The sequence below is a fragment of the Sminthopsis crassicaudata genome, chromosome 5, assembly GCF_048593235.1.
Source record: "Sminthopsis crassicaudata isolate SCR6 chromosome 5, ASM4859323v1, whole genome shotgun sequence".
Lineage (NCBI taxonomy): Eukaryota > Metazoa > Chordata > Mammalia > Dasyuromorphia > Dasyuridae > Sminthopsis > Sminthopsis crassicaudata.
The window spans coordinates 14,085,550-14,101,033 of record NC_133621.1 but is presented as its reverse complement, the minus strand read 5'-3'; the positions used below and the strand labels follow the sequence as shown (position 1 = coordinate 14,101,033).

Below are 15,484 nucleotides of genomic sequence, written 5' to 3'. Positions count from 1 at the left end.
GTCAATGTCCCAGAAAACAGCAAATGAGCAGCTGATCGGAGCCAGTTTTTATCTGGCAATTGATATTGTAGTAAAAAAGAATGGGAACTCTCTCTGTGTCTGTGTCTGTGTCTGTGTCTGTGTCTGTTTCTCTCTTGCCATCTCTCTCTCTGTCTCTCTTCTTGTTCATCTCCTCTCCTTTCTTTCCCTTCTCTCTATCTCATTACTCTCTCTCTGTCTCTGTCTCTCCCTCCACACCCTCTCTCTCCTGCTAGTCCTCCTCTCTTTCCCTCTTCCTGTCCACATGTTGTTTCCTGTCCCTGACTTCCCATCCATTCACCATTTGGTCACTTTCCCCAGGCTCTTCCCCATATCTGCCATACTCACCTTTGCCTCTTGCAATCCCAGGTTCCCTTTAAGACTCGATTCAATTTAGCGATACTGCCCCTCTGTACATGAGTATCTTGTATCTATTTCCCGAGGAACATCTTATTTCTTCTCAGTAGAATGAAACTCCTGGAGGGCAGGGACTTCTGCCTTTGTAATGTCAGCTCCAAGCAGTGACTGGTGTTTAATAAGGGTTTTTTGAGTGAATGGAATGCAGTATTACCACATGGCACAATTACCAAGAAGCCAGGGAAGACTTGCATGAATTGATGCAAAATGGCGGCAGCAGAACAAGGGAAGTATACAATGCCTTCAACAACGGGCATAGAAAGAACAAGAAAAGGGGTCCCAGTGACCAGGCTTGGCCCCAAAGAAGAGACCGAGATGGGGGGCTCTGGATGTAGGAATGCGTTGGATAATTTGACCCAACTGTCTTTTCCCTCCAATTTGTTGTCAGGGCTGGCTCTGGGCTAGAGGAAGGACATTTCCACAAATGCAGGTGATAGAAAAACAAAAGAGAGAAACAAGATTTATTTATTTAATTGAATAGGGCTTCAGACCTTGGGAAATGATCTCAGCCCAAGCAGCCTCTCATTCCGTCCTCCCGGTGTGGTCTCCCTGCAACCTATCCCCTTCTTCCCAGTGAAGAAAGATCTCAAGGGATGAGACTTTTCTGTCACTTGTTTACTTGACCAGCCATCTCCTGCACAATCACCCTTCCCTTTGTTAACACTTCAATCCTACTCGGAATAACAGGCTATTTGTCCGATCAGCCAGTCCCAGCGAGCAGCCCTGGGAATAGCCAGACCCAGAGGCTAAGTGCTGTAATTCATGCCTCATGGAGCAGAGTCTTTTGCTAAAAACCGTGGGCACTGGCATGCGCTTCTGATGTTTTAATTTATCTTCTCCAAGTGAAAGAGATGTTTTTCTTGCCGACATACATAAATATACCAACTCGGTGCAATCCAAATTGTGGGACATGGGAACACTGCCCTCCACTGAGTGTCCAGCCTCTTGGGTCTGCATGAACGTTACTATGGGGCTTTGCTGTCTGCAAGCCAGCTCTGAGTCTCTTCCTGGGAATGCCTCATGATTGGCAGCATTACTGGGACTGGGAAATATCATATTGTTTCTTTATATCCATTATTTCTCATTGCCATTCAATAGCCTTTCACAGTTATTAAAGCCAGCCTATTGTTCCTGAAGGTTCCCAAAGATTCCCCAGTTTTATGGCACAAGAAATCTCAACACACAGAAGAAATTTATCAAAGATTTTGATTATCCCGAGAGGGCTGTTTCAGTCACCCCGACCAAGGTCCTCGAGACAGTTTAGGGAAAACATCAACAGTTCTTTTCAAATTGATGTATTTTTTAGACTAAAGAATAGATGTTTTAATTTTTAAGATGTTTTATTTGTTCAAAAACAAAAAGAAGTTATTTGGAGGAAGCATTCAAGATAAATACAACAAAAACGAGGAAATTAACATGAACGATGGAACGTTTCATCATTAAACATTTATTCATTGCTTACTGTGTACCAGGCAGTGATGGCCATGGCAGATGCAAAGTCAAGAAGAGAACATTCCTTGCCCATCTGTGTCAGGACTTCTGACCACCCATGTGATGATTGCATAATACATTTGATCAAATTATTTTCAATCAATTAATCATTTAGTAAGTGACTACTGTGTGCAAAGGACTACAGGCTACTGAAAAGGATCTGCAACATCATTAATTCAGGAATTTCCCTCCAATGATGTTGGTGGTAAACCATTCATCTCTGTCCACGACTCTTGTCTGTGTCCTTCCCAGCATTCACCACTGAGGGTCTAGCCATCTTGCAGAAGGCCTTCCTTCCTTCCTCCTGATATTAGGATACCAGTGGGACTCTGGCTGCCCACCCAGTTTTGTCCCTTTCACCAACTGATCAGCTCATCTCTCTCTGCAGTATAATTATATGACAACATATTTTGCTCCTTTTCTACATCTTGAGAGTTAGAAATGTAGCTTGCTCCAGCCTTTTCATACCCACCATGCACCTTTCTGTTGACGTTCATCTTTATGTCTGAGTTGGTGGGGTCCCGGGACGCACTGCCACATTGCAACATTGGCAAACTGTACAGAAAGATGAGACCTTGCTGTCATAGGAAACTATAGATGTGCCTTGGAATTTTCCCAAAGCCATTCTTCCCGCTCTCCATCTCCTTTCAATTCTGCGCATGCATCTGTCCTGTCTGTCCCAGACACCCAGACTGCCGGACAAGGATTAGAGGTTGTTCCATCAGATGTGTGTTGAAATGTGGACAACAGACATTCTTCATCCACTTGGTCTTTCCTGTGTGGATGGACAAGCCAAATTCCTTCAAGAAGATCTGCAGGGTTTTAAGAATTGATGCAATTCACAAAATGCCCACAAATGGAAGCAACTTTTTGGAGTTATCCAAGATGAGAAAGCACAGATGGGTTGTAATTGGTATTGTTGAAAAGAACTGTTTTGTTCTTGGAGTAAAAGATCTGTTTACAATCAACAAGTAAGGAATACAACGGGGCTTTCCATGTTCTAGGTGTTTCAGTCAATTGTGAGTTGGAAAAGATGGAATCCATGATTGAAGGTTGTTTGTGAAAACCTGTTTTCATTCCACTAATACCCTCCTCAAGGATGTTCTCAGTTCATGTAAAGTTCAGCATCATAAAGAATTTGTATAGCTGAAGAGGAAGCATGTAGGTCAGAAGCATGCTGGTCACATTTTGGGGAATCAATAAGGTCTAGATTGTCCCATGCTTTTCTTATTTTCTGAAGCTGCTAGAACAGTGAAGCTTTAAGGAGCTTACATACATCAGGGCAGAAAAAATAGTAAATAAACACATCTATCCATCTATCAAGCAAATACTTATTGGATATATTCAGAACACTGAACTATAACCAAACAAGATGTCTTGTTTTATAAAAAACCAAAATTATCTGGAGGAAGCTAATACGGGGAAAAGATAGATCAAACATGGCCAAGAAGGAATGGTTTCAACAAATTAACTCCTCAAATACAAGATAGTAGAGGTAAGACTAGTCAGCACTTTGCCTGAAAAAGATGCTGGGAATTTAGGAGACTGTATGCTCCATGTAAGCCAACGGTATCCTGTGACGGGCAAGAAAGCCAAGGGGAACCTCAGTCACATGCCTGGCATTCAGTCCCAGGAAAGTGATAGTCACTCTGATCCGTGCACACCTAGAACACGGTCTTCAGTTCTGTGTGTTACATTTTGGGAAGGACATGGATAAATTGGAGGATATTCATTTTTTAAAGCTTTTTATTTTTGAAACATATGCACGGATAATTTTTCAACATTAAGTCTTCCATAGCCTTGTGTTTCAGATTTTCCCCTCCTTCCTCCATCCCCTCCCCTAGATGGCAAGAAATCCAATTAAAATCCAACATATAAAAAATGTATACAATGATCTTGTCGCACAAGAAAAATCATCAAAAAAGGAAAGAAAATGAGTAAGAAAACAAAATGCAAATGAACAACATCAAATAGAGTGAGGATGTTATGTTGTGATCCACTCCGGGTTCCCACAGTCTTCCTTTCTTTCTGTATAGATGGCTCTCTTCATCACTGCACAAGGAGAACTGGTCTGAATCCTCTCATTGTTGAATAGAGCCAGGTCCGTCAGAATTGATCACTATATAGTCTTGTTGCCGTGTACAACGATCTCCTGGTTCTGCTCATTTCACTCAGCATCAGTTCCTGTCAGTCTCTCCAGGCCTCTCTGAAATCATCTGCTGATCATTTCTTATAGAACAATAATAGTCCATAACATTCATACACCACAACTTATTCAGCCATTTCCCAACTGATGGGCATCCACTCAGTAATTGGAAGATATTCAGAAGAGGATTACCCAGATTGGGATGGGGCCTCTGGCTCATGCAATACGACAGTCACTTAGAGGATCTGGGGATATTTGGATTAAATATTTCTGGGGGACCTGGAAGCCATATTTAAACATTTGAGGGTCTCTCAAAAAGGGGTTTAGAGTTTGCTTCTGGTTTCAGGGGGCAGATCCAAGAGCAATGGGTAAAAGTCATTGAGAGCAGTTTGAGGTTTGACTCAAGGAAAATTTACAAGACAAGTAGGTAGTCCCATAGAGCACAGAGCAGTGATCTGAAGTCAGGAAGCCTCCTCTTCTTGAGTTCAAATTCAGCCTCAGTCACTTCTAGCTGTGGGACCCTGGGCAAGTGACTTCATCCTGTCTGCCTCAGTTTCCTCACCTGTAAAATGAGCTGGAGAAGGAATGGCGAGCCACTTCAGTTTCTCTGCCAAGAAAATTCCAAAAATCACAAAGAGTCAGACATGACTGAAAATGACTGAAAAACAAGGAAAACTTGCTAACAATCAGAGATGTTCCACAGTGGAATAGGATAATTTCACACTCCCATCCCTACCACCCTTGTAGTTACAGGCTAGACGATCACGTGGTGATTCTTATAAGAGGATTCTTATGACCACTGATATTCTATTCATTTCAGATATTCTGTGATTTGAAATTCAAGAGGAGTAAGGAGACAGAAGATACCTAGTTACAGTATCGATCCCATCTTGGCTTGGAGGAATTACATTTTATGGTATTGGGAGAACTGACCAATCAATGAGCACTTGTCAAATGCTTGCTCTAGGTGCTAGGTACCATGGGATGCATGTCCAAAAATGAAATACATCCTGTCCTCAGTAAATTTGCATTCTATTGTGGAGAATATGTGAACTATATAAGAATACACAAGGTAATTTGGGGAGGGCGGGTGCTAGCCGTTGGGGAAAGGTGCCAGGTAGGAGGTAGCAGTTAAGCTGAAATCTGAAGAAATGAGAGATTTGAAGAAGCAAGGTAAAGAGACAAGGCCTTTCAGACACCGGATACAGTTTATGTAAAGGCATGGATGTAGAAGATTTGACATTATATATAAAGAATAGCAGCAAACCCATTTTGGCTGGACTGAAGAGTATACAAAGGGGGATAATGTAAAATACGGCTAAAAAGATAGATTGGAGCCAGATTGTGAAAGATTTAAAATGCCAAACAGAGGATTTTGTATCTGATGCTCGAGGCAATAGGGAGCTACTGAAGTTTATGGGGAGTGATTGCAATATGATTATTGAATATCTGTCAATAATCTTTAAATATATCACAGTGAATGGGAAGGAGTGGAATAGCAGAGATGAACAAGTGATTCATTTTTCCAAAAATAAAAGAAGTGTTGTAACAGGTTAGCCCCTAATTTACCTAGGTGATACTTGTGCTGTGTGAAAAGGGAACCATTTCTCGAGATGAGAGAAAATAGACAGATCACAAGAAAAGATGGAGACATTGGATCTGAACAATGAACTAGAAATATTTGTTTGTCTGCATGGTTTTTATAAGGAATCATATATGCCAAGTGCAGGACAGAGATGCAGAAATGGTGATAGAGATGTGGGAAAAATATACATATAGCTGGACCTAGAGGCAGAGGAGGCTCAGATGCAAGGGACTGGAATTCAGGAGGGAAATCTAATATATTGGATGGCGGGATCAAAGTATCCAAATATCACAATTACCCAGAAGGATGCGTTAAACCTTAAAAAATGACAGTTGAAGGGAAGCTAGTTGGTGTAGTGGATAGAGCACTAGCCCTGAAATCAGGAGGACCCGAGTTCAAATCTGGCCTCAGACACATAACACTTTCTAGCTGTGTGACCCTGGGCAAGTCTCAATTACCTCAGCAAAAAAAAAATGACATTTAACAAGGATTAATATAAAATTGTACATTTAAGTTAAGTTTTCCAATTGAAGAAACTGAGACCCAGGGAGCGAGTCAATAAGCATTAAGTGCCTACTCTGGGTCAGGCATTGTGCTGTGAGAGCTGTGAGGGCATAAAGAAAAGCAAAGGCAACCTCTGCTCACAATCTAATGGGAAGCATAGCCCTTTGCCCAAGAGCCCCTGGGGAGGTAGCATCAGAACTGGGGCTGACTGCATGTCTCCTGATTTGAAAGTCAAGGCTCTCATCACTGGACCACTTGTACTACGAGACCATCTCCTTGGGCACCAGGCAACACTGCCCCTCTAAAACCCCCTTATCCATCTCACAAAATTCTCATTTCTTTTTGAAAAGTCATTGTCGCGTTCCAGTGATATTCTCTCTCTCTCACGGAGCCTTCTCAACACAAGGAAGAAGTTAAACAGACCATCTAAGCGCATCAGTCATGTTTGACAAATGATGTATTGGGTGTTTATTTATATACATGTATGGGTATATACACACTTATAGCAGGTATCCATATACACAAAACACAAATATACACGTATATGCACACAAACACACTTACATATATAGTATTTTTCTTCCCGAGGTCCACATCCCCAGAAGCCAGAGCCCCCCACACAGTCAGTACTTAATTAATGCTACTGATTGAATGCGTACACTTCTTTTCCCATTGGTGTCCACCAGTTCTTCTCTCTTCCAATGCTTCTTGGACATTCTTTCTGGTCATCACCTGATGCCTTTTGGGGGTATTTTTTCCCATCATGCAGTTCTCATGAAGGAATCATATTAAAAAAAAAAAAAAAGGAAACAGAAGTGGGAAAACTCACCCAGAGCTTTTGAAAGGATGACATTTGGTCATTTTGGAATGAAGCGTCTCTCGAGGAAGATTAGAGACCTCATGAAACTAGTTTCCAGTTCATTGCAAACAAACCTAGAAGGGATGGGACCATCAGGCATTTAAATGGCTTCTGGGAAAAAAATCAGAAATTGGGTGTGGGACCAGGCTCAGTGGCTTGGAGACTGATCCTGTGCCTCATTGTCCTTCGTCGGGACTCCCACATACATTTAATTTTTAGAATAAAAGGCAGGAGGATCTGAGTCTGAGCAGCCAAGTGCTCTGATTCTGCCCCTCACCAGAGAATGGCCGGCCCTTTCAGTCTCTGAAACCAAGGGATAATTTAATAGGCAGGATGCTCATTTTCCTCTCCCAGCTCCTTGGAAACTATTGGGGAAAGCTGAGAAAAGAGCAAGAAAATAATGAAACCTTTTCCTCTTTTAAATAATTTATTCACTATTTCCTCCTTCCCTTTCATACCCAGAGCAACAGTGGAGTCTAGGAACAGAAGGTGTCAGCTCTTGGAGCTTTTATTTTTTCCTTTTCAGTTGTTGAAATCTAGAAATTCACGATCCCATTGGGCATTCCAGGCACAGATAATATAAAATTTATTGAGAGGCCCGCGGCTTTCATCTTCTCTTTCCTTCTCTCCTCTTTGCTTTTCAGTCCAAGGGCTGATTTGCTTTGCTGTAGTGAAACCAGATGCACCTTCAAAATCCTCCCAGAGGAGCGACGTTCTGCGGGGGGAAGTGGAGAAATTTCATGGGACTGAATGCCAGGGACTGTCCAACAAGTCACGTGACTCTGACAGTCAGAGATTCTGGGACCCTTGCTGGGTTTCAGCCCCCTCCTCCATCAAATGAGCATTTTAGGCTAGCTAGATTCTTCTTTCTCTAAATCTGGGAGTCCATAGTATTGCTTAAATAAATCATGAGTGAATCCAAGCAAAGGGGATCAGAAATTTAAAAATTTGATCAAATAGTATTATAGGGGACACTGAGAACTTTGGGAATCCGCCAACACCATGATTCAATTCTGATGATTTATTTTGGAAAAATCAGAGAATTGGGAAATTCTAGAGAAAGGAGGAAGAAGGGAACATGCTGAAACACCAGTTGCCACAAAGTAGGAAGGATGAATGGGCTCTCTGTCGGTTTTTAGCCTGACATGTTTTGTTTCAGGTTTCACCAAGAATATCAGGGTAAATTTGGGTATGAGGCTCAAGAATTGGGAAATACTTTGAGAGACCTTTTGGGGTAGGTTAAACCATTCCGGGAGGAATGAGAATCTCTCTTATTTTTACAAGTTCCCCTGAGAAAGCTTCTCTTCTACCCTATTCCAGAGTTTGATGACCCTCATGATCAAGAGATTCTTTCAAAGACCTCATCTCAATCTGTAGGGCTGCCACTGAAGCCTGCTCACCAGAGTCCTGTCCTGAGAGAGATTGGAGGAGCAGTAGCTCATGTTTCTTTAACCCTCCAACTCCATTATCTTATTTGAGCCATCCTACAAGGTGCGTTTTGTGGCTATTCCCATTTTACAGGTCAGCAAGTTGAAGCTCAAAACTTTTTCCAGGATCACCCAACTAATAACAGCCTGAGACAGGATTTGAATGGAGGTCCATTCCACTTGAGGGAGAGTCAATTGAGTGCTGGATTTGGGAGTCAAGAAGAACTGAATCTTAACTGGGCTTCCGAATGTATTCGTGGTAGGGCCTTGGATGTATCATTTCACCTTCCTGAGTCCCAAGTTCCACATCTGTAAAATGGGGTTAACATAGGGTTATTGGGGGGATCAAATGAAATAACAGCTGTAAAGATCTTTGCAAGTCTCAACGTGCCAGACAAATGTCAGCGGTCATTGTTATTCTTGATTACAAGGGCAGTACTCTCTCCACCCTGATCCTTTGCCTCTTTAGAAAAATACCCTTATACTTGTACAAAAATCTTTAATGAGGGAAGCTCTTTCCAAGGGTTTCTGTGGATCTCTTTCAGGAGGAGGGTCCTTGAACTTGGATGAGCATAGAATTACATCTTGACTTTCAGTAATCTCTCACCCAAACAGAGCATTTCCCTTAGTTATTCTGAAGCATGATCCTTAGTTAGTGTAAGGGTTAGGGTAAAGATCAATGAGATAGCGCTCTTAAGAATGCTAGCTTTCTGGATAGGCAGGATGCTATTTGGCCACCCATCGTTTTTCCACTTCTCCTTCTTGATCCTTAGTTATGGACAATCTCTTCTCCCCCTCCCCCAGATCTCTTTGTATTTATACTCATTTTCAATCTACTTATTCGGGTACATGTGCTGGTCCTCCTTAGTAGACTGTGAGTTCCTTGAGGGCAGAGCAGTTTTGTTGAATTAAACTGATACTGCAATCCCCCTTTTAAAAAATAAACTGTGAGCAGTAAATTGTTATTGTTGTTCAGTCAATTCAGTCGCATCCCAAACTCCATGTGGGTTTTATTGGGCAAAGATGCTGGAGTGGCTCGCCATTTCCTTCTCCAGCTCATTTTTCAGATGAGGAAACTGAGGCAGACAGGGTGAAGGGATTTGCCCAGATCACACAGTGTCTGAGGCTGGATTTGAACTTAGGGAATGGGGCTTCCCGACTCCAGACACAGGGCTCTGTGCACTATGGAGCCTCTTGGCTGTCCCATGAGGGGTAAATAGCACAGGCCGATGTAGTGCCGGCAGTCCCAAGGGCTCCACTCCTGACTGTATTACCTCTTCGGTCTGGAGCACATCAGATCATTTCTCAAGGTCTCGGTTTCTCATTTGCAAAATGCCAGCAGGGGATGAATGGTCCCTCCCAACTCTGAATCTATGAGCCTTCAAACTGGTACCTCGGGGGAAATGATGGACAGCCCAGGGCAAGGTCGCTGTTTGGGAGAAGGAGGGGAGCACTTGGGGGGAGAATGGGAGGATCCCTGAGACATTCTTGGTTACTGGCCAACCTTCTCTGGGAGGCAGATTCCGGCTTTCGAATACTTATCTACTGAAAAATGTATAATGAATATGGTGATATTCTTGGAATATCATGATTTTTAAAAAAAGATAGCCATCTAGTTGTCTAAAACAATAGAAGTTTTATTTTTTAAAATCATGTTTCATGCTCTACTTTTTAGTTCTTTCTTTCTTTCTTTCTTTCTTTCTTTCTTTCTTTCTTTCTTTCTTTCTTTCTTTCTTTCTTTCTTTCTTTCTTTCTTTCTTTCTTTCTTTTTCTTCCTTCCTTCCTTCCTTCCTTCCTTCCTTCCTTCCTTCCTTCCTTCCTTCCTTCCTTCCTTCCTTCCTTCCTTCCTTCCTTCCTTCCTTCCTTCCTTCCTTCCTTCTTTTCTTCCTTCCCTCTTTCCCTCCTCCTCACTCTTTTTCTACTTTTTTTTTCTCCCCTCAAAAACCAAAGCTCTGTAAGAAACATTCACAGTCAAGTAAAACAAATTTATCCTATTTTCGGTGTCCAAAAATGATTATCTGCTTCAATGCAGTAAAAAATACAAAAATAATCATATCCTTTGACTTAGTAATTCTGCCTTTGGGACTCTACCATCATAGTTTTTTTTTTAATTTTTTTTAGATCAAAAACATTAATAAAAAAAGAGCTATGAATCCAACAGTTCATAGCAACATTAAATATAATGGCAAAAACCTGGATAAAACTGAAACATCCAACAATAGTGGGGAGCTTAAGTTGTGATTAAATTTCCTCTAATGGAAGAAGAGCCAGTGGGAGCAGGTGATACTGCTAGCCTTGGGAGCAGGAGGGTCTTGATTCAAGTCTTGCCTCTCATACATACATCTTGGCTTCATGATCTTGGCAGGTCATGGCAGCCTTAATGTCCAAGCTGTGATTTGAGGGGAAAGACTTTCTTATCCCAAGATCTGTGGAAATCCCAGGTCTTGCCCCAACCTCCTGATACATAAAGAACAGAGGCTACACTAATTATGATTTTAAGAGGAAAAGTGAATGAAAATGAATGGACAGATCAATCCGTCAAAAGGCATCAAGCACCCATTACCTGTTATACTCTGGATCCCCCACACCCCAAACAGAGATAACTTAAATCTTGACTTAAAGGGAAGGATTAAAATAATACTTTAGTTGTTGAAATGAGTTAATTTAAGTGTAGATTGTTTCACTGTCCAACATTACATTTTTAATGAAATATTGAAAGAAGAAATTGCATAATTCTTTGGGTTTCTCAGAGATGGGGGGGAAAGGGGGAAAGTTTGTCCAGCCTGTGCCAGACCAGAGAAAATATTTTGGCTTTTTATACATAAACGCCTATACAGAAGGTGCTTTGGGGCCCCAGTGTACTAGGGATTTTGGGAAATCAGAGGCAAATGGGGATCTTATTAGAGTGAGCATCCTTTTTTCAAGGGAGCATGCTGACTTGGGTGAATCATCTGAAAAGGGGAGTTTTCCCTGTGAAGTTTGCAATCAGTTCAAGATTTAAGCAGTCATTTTAGAGCTTCTTGAGCCATATTTTCATCAGAGTCTGCCTGCCTGGTTGCTTAGGTCTCTGGAGTTCATGCAGAGTTCTTTGTAAACTCCCAAGGTGTTTTTCTAAGGCTTTGCTCCAGAGGGGCCCTGAGAACTTAAGATGACCCCTTTCTTTCTCCATTTGGGTTTTCCATTTTTCCTCTCTGCCTCAAAGGCCAGCGGCTGTCATGGATCATTTTAATTAGAGATCCCCCTTCAAATAAGTGGGGCAGCATCCTGGCCCTTTCTCTAAGATGCTTTGGCAACATGCAAATATCTATCACAGCATTTAATTTTCATTTGTAATTGTGATTTTATAGAGATATTAGAGGGATGGTCTCAGGATCAAAATGTCAGAGGTCATTTAGTCCACTCCTTTACCACTGGGTCTCTCTCTTCTTCCCTAGTACGTTCCTCGTTTCTTTCCCTCTCATCCTTCTGGAATCCAGTGGGGTCCCAGCAACCCAGCTTCCTTTTCTGGGAGGCCACGGAACATGGTCGTCCAGAGCCCTGGACTCCTGTCCCACTGTAAGCCAAAACTTGAGTTATGCTGCCTTGAATTGTTGATGTCAGCATCTCAAAATCACCAAACCATGGATCCCCTGAACCATAAAACATTCTCTTCAGCCAAGTTGTATTTCATTGTGGAAAAGGCCTCCTCCCTCCCCAAAAAACCCAACCAACAAACCCCACAAGAAAATGTTGTCCCCGAGTCTGAGAAAGTTGGGCTGCTCAGCTTTTAATAACCATCCTGGATTCCTTGTAAACACGGGTGAAATACAACTTGTCAGCACAAAAATACAGCCTGTCATAGTCATTTGTGTATAAAATATGACCCACAGGTTTGAACCATATGGTTACATGAATTCTAATTTACGTGGCATCTTTGTAAGTCAGCAAAATGAGTCTTGGCCTGCCAGGGGGAGGTGGAGTCAGCACCTTCACCCCCCCAGTGGCCAGGCTTGGCTCACGCTGCTGGTGGAGAGCTCAGCTCTCGGAGAGGAATGAAACCCTTCTCCTCAAAGTGGCGCCTTTCTCCTCCAGGACATGGTCCCAAACCCTGCTAGTAGCCAGCTATGTGCAACTGGAAGTTTTCCCAGCACATGCATATAGGGAGGAATGCTAGCAGTGGAGTTAGGAAGATCTGAGCTCGAATGCAGCTGAAGGCAATTTTTGTCCCTTTGGGTTTTATTTTCCTCAGTTGTAAAATGCTGGTGTTGAACTTAATGATTTCTAACAAAAAAATAAATAAAAATACAATAGAACATAGATAATGCTAATATGTATTCTTCTACATTATCTCTCAGGCACCCTTAGTAGTCCTATTTCTTTTTTTGTAGTGAACAGTTTCCGAGTGCCCAGATTTTCATCTTCTGTCCTTTTCTTCTTGACCCTGCCCAGGAATCCATCCATGGATATCTTTCCATCTGGAGTGTCTCACAACTAGAAGACATCAAATACATGCTTACTGATTAAGTGGAGATTTTGTGCAGGCACTTAATAAATGCTCACTGATTAATTGTGGATTATGTGCAGGCACTTAATAAATGCTTACCGATTAGTTGTAGATTATGTTCAGGCACTTAATAAATGCTTACTGATTAGTTGTGGATTATGTTCAGGCACTTAATAAATGCTCACTGATTAATTGGGGATTATATCCATGAAAAGGGCATGTGCTCCATAAACTAGAAATGAATTCAAAAAAGTGAGTCCATTCAGTTGACTTGAAAATTGGAGGAATTGTAACAGCTTTTTTTTTTTTTTTTGGTCATTAAAACACACACATACACACACACATACTTCTTTGCCTCTTCTTCCTTTTTCCCTTCCAGCTGTGCCCTGTCACTATCTTAGAATGACCTTTTCATTCAGGTCTGAGGGAGATGCTTTCAGCAAGCTGGTTGGAGCAGTTGACCCGTGACCTCCTGTGGATGGGCTCAGATGACCAGGGCTCTGCTCCTCTGCCCCATGGGTGGTCTCAGCAGCCAATGGCCCCAGATGTCTGCCCCTGATAAGTCCAAAGTTCAGGGACGGGGAGGAGTGCCCCATCTCTGGCTCCAGTGGAGGGTAAAATAGTGAAATGGATGGGCATGTACTCCCTGGCTCAGGAGTAATGGAGGGAGAGGGAGAAGGGACAGATATTAGGCTTGTTTTCAGAGGGGAGGGGACTCCTCACGTCTCTTGCATCTGTTGAGAAAAGAATCGTTTTCCTTCGGATCTCTGGCTAACAAACCAAACTGTATTGGGTACTGAGTGGTTCAGAGAGTGCTCTACCAAACAGATCTTTGCCCCAAATTGATGGGAGGCCTTAATTCTGAGACTGTGGAGAGGGTCCTTGGGAGAATGGGATCAGCAAACTCAGGGGAGGGACAAGAACAAAGCAGGGAATCCTCCTCATCAAAGGTAGCAAATACACAGAGGATCAGTCTTGGAGTCCAGAAGCTTTGGGTGGAAGACTGTCCTGTGCGTCTGAGTCACTAGATCTGGGTTCTCCCCTCATCCCTTCAACATCCAGTCTCTTCTCTGGGTCTCAGAGCACCCATTCACCTGCACGGGTACAGAGAATATTCTTGACAATTCCTCAGGCCAAAGGAGGAAAACAAAATTTGAGGACAGACTCATCTCAATTTCAATTTGCTTTAAAATGAAGATAGCTTCATGACTGGGGAGTACAGGCTAAAACCTTTATTCTGCATCAAACATTTATTAGGCATTTACTATGTACTGGGCACAGTTCTAAGCACTGGGGAGACAAAGAGGAGGCTGCATGAATGACTTTTCCAGATAATAATAGCTAATGTTTGCAGATGCTTTAAGGCTTTTGTACCTGCACTCATGTCAGCTTCCTAACAGCCCATGAGGTAGGTGCTATTGTTATTTTATTTTACAGATGAAGAAACCGAGGCTGGCATTGAAATCACTATTTCACAGTCGCACAGCTATTTCAAGTATCAGAGAGATTTTTAAACTCAGGTCTCTGGAAAGATCGAAGAAAATGATGTTTTAAAAAGCACTTATAAAAAAACAAAAAAAGCATTTACAAATATCAAAACACTGCATATATGCAGGGGTTCTTAAACTACGATCCGTGGGCCAGATGCGGCCCGCTGAGGACATTTATGGGGCCCACTGGGTTATGGCTGAGGGGCAGAGACAGAGTGTGAATTTTTGTTTTTACTATAGTCCGGCCTTCCCATAGTCTGAGGGACAGTGACCTGGCCTCCTATTTAAAAAGTTTGAGGCCCACTGGATATAGCGTGGTAGAGATAGCATGTGTGCTTGCCTTTGGATTAGAGAGACCCGAGTTCAGGTCCCATCTTTGGAACAGAAAAACCTGTTTCTGAGCAGAAAACCACTTCCCTGAGCCCTCTAAGTTGTTGGGAAAGAGAGTCTCCATACTTGGAGTTCCCTCCCACTGATGAAACCACAGGTCTGGACCCCTTAAAAATGTTATGTAAATGTCAGTTACATTTAAAATGGTCCTAACGGTAGTCACCTAATGGAAGGAATAGAATTTAACATTTTCTCACCCATCACTCCAGATCATTATGGACATTACTCCAGGTCATCATTATGGACAGTTTGATTGGAAATAAAACATAATGATGCCTCCAGGAGTTGTTGAGTGATGTAGTCATTTTCCTTTCCCTTCAATGGCCTCTCACTATGATGCCTTCCCATTGGTGGTCCCTGTGCTTCTTCCTTTGTTGGGTTCTGCTGTCGTTGTGGTGGGTTTCCCACGCAGTTATTGAGGAGTGCCTCATGGGAGCTCTACAGTGTCCTACCTGGGAGGGAGAGCACGGGCTTTCTGGCTGGTTTACTACTCGCAGCTCTTTTATTTGATTTGGGGTGGCTAAGATGCCTGGTCATGGGACATCTAGTCCGGCGGTGGTTTCTGTCTTTACAGTGTATCCAGCAAATCCCTAAGAGAGTTACCAAGTACACATCGTACCTGGCTTTAATGATGAGATGATGGTGACCGAAGGTCAGAAATGATTAGCGGCAGG

General features: G+C 42.5%; 1 long non-coding RNA gene across 1 annotated transcript; it reads right to left on the bottom strand.

The window, feature by feature from the left end:
* Nucleotides 1-12,745: 12,745 nt before the first annotated feature.
* Nucleotides 12,746-15,132, bottom strand: LOC141542508 (uncharacterized). Its single transcript, XR_012482183.1, has 2 exons — nt 15,008-15,132; nt 12,746-12,917 (listed from the first exon to the last, which is right to left on the bottom strand). It is a non-coding gene; the product is annotated as an uncharacterized LOC141542508 (long non-coding RNA).
* Between the last annotated feature and the right edge of the window lie 352 nt (nt 15,133-15,484).